Source organism: Penaeus chinensis, chromosome 40, assembly GCF_019202785.1.
Source record: "Penaeus chinensis breed Huanghai No. 1 chromosome 40, ASM1920278v2, whole genome shotgun sequence".
NCBI lineage: Eukaryota > Metazoa > Arthropoda > Malacostraca > Decapoda > Penaeidae > Penaeus > Penaeus chinensis.
Window position 1 is genome coordinate 13,015,792 of NC_061858.1, and position 1,634 is coordinate 13,017,425.

Consider the following 1,634-nt stretch of genomic DNA (forward strand, 5'->3'; position numbering starts at 1 on the left):
TAATCCAGTCATGGCTGTATTCACATATGAATAATATCCCTGAATTGCAGGTGCTATTTTCATCTTAGCAGCAGCAGCAAAAGGTTCTTGCACGCAAATAACATCAGTATTATATTTACGGATATAAAACTCTAGGTCATTCAGCCTAGGCTTTATACTACGCATATTCCATGATATAAATTTGATTGTGCGTTTATCCATAAGTGAGTAGTGCTCTATTAGGCAATCTGTACCTCATGCTGTTATATCCTCTAATATTACAAATTATAGATTCACATAAACATATAGCTTTATGATTGTGGATTTCATTACAGATGGTAGTCTTAAACATAAAAGTACTTTTAACCATTTCAAACATTTGATCTTAGCTTTGTTCCACTTCTCAGCACAGTCCCTCCGGTTGCTGTGCTAGGTGCACCTGGGGGGCTGGTTGCGTCACTGGACCCGATGTCAGAGGGATCCTGATATTGTTCGTGGCGGCTGTCAGCGCTGACACGCCCACTCTGGTTATCAGCAGTGGCGGTCTGACATCGGTTCTCCTCGTTCGTTTTTTTAGTACTAATGGTAACACGAGTATCACGGCACTGACAATCACTTTTATTTTTTTCCATTTCATTAATTAAGTTATTGTTTTGTTCTTTCAGAACTTTTATTTCCTTTAAAAGTTCAAGCACTTTAATGTCGCCTTGGTCAGCTGGCGTGACGTCACTTCTGTCACATGGTTGTGCGGGGAATTCCCCCGCCTGGCCTGCGGTCATCCCTGCCTGAGGGTGAGGGACGGCTGCCTCGGCTGGCTCCCGGGGAGGGAGGGGGGGCGGGGTCTTTAATTCAGAGAGTGTGGTAGCTTTGACGCCCGAGTCACCCTCTGTGAGGATCAACATCATCTTGTTCACCTTCTCCGCCAGTTGCGCAACCGTTTCGCGTAGTTCGGCGACCTCTGCACCCCCACTCGCCGGCAGCCGCGGGAAATCTCTGCGGTTAGTGACGTCACACAGGGCACGGGCTGGCGCTTCCCCGGCAACCCTGTCCGCTGGTTGGATTGGGAGGGTCGCGCTGGTCACTCGCGGTCGGTGCTGGGACCACAGGGGGTGGTGGGGGGGAGGGGCCAAGGCAGGGAGGCCCCCAGTGCCAGGCAGTCACACCTGTCATCCCATACCTGAAGCATGATGGGACAAAAGCTGGTGCTTCTGCAGTACTCTCTTCTGCTGCACTGCGAGGACACTCCCTGGCAGTATGTTGTTCTCCACATTCTGCGCAGCGCGCCTTGCCCTTGCAGTATTTAGCTACATGGCCACTTTCCATGCAGTTATAGCAGATGACGGAGGATGCCCTCCACGGCCTCACGTGGCTGGCGGGTATGTACTTCCCAAAGAAGTGGTATGTACTGGGAGGGGGTTGCTCTCCTTTCCATATGATTCGAATACGGTTGAGTGGTTTCTTGTCTTTGTGCACTCTTATGGCCTTATGAACTCCTTCGAGTGCATACGCATGTTTAAGATCAAAGTCCTTGTTGTAGTGGGTCACAAGGTATTTACTTCTTGGTGCCAGTGGTGTCTTACTGGCATTGTTGAGCTTTTTTTTCTTAGTTTTCGACTTCACTAAAGTGAAGCTGTCACTTCCTTCCTGGGCATCAG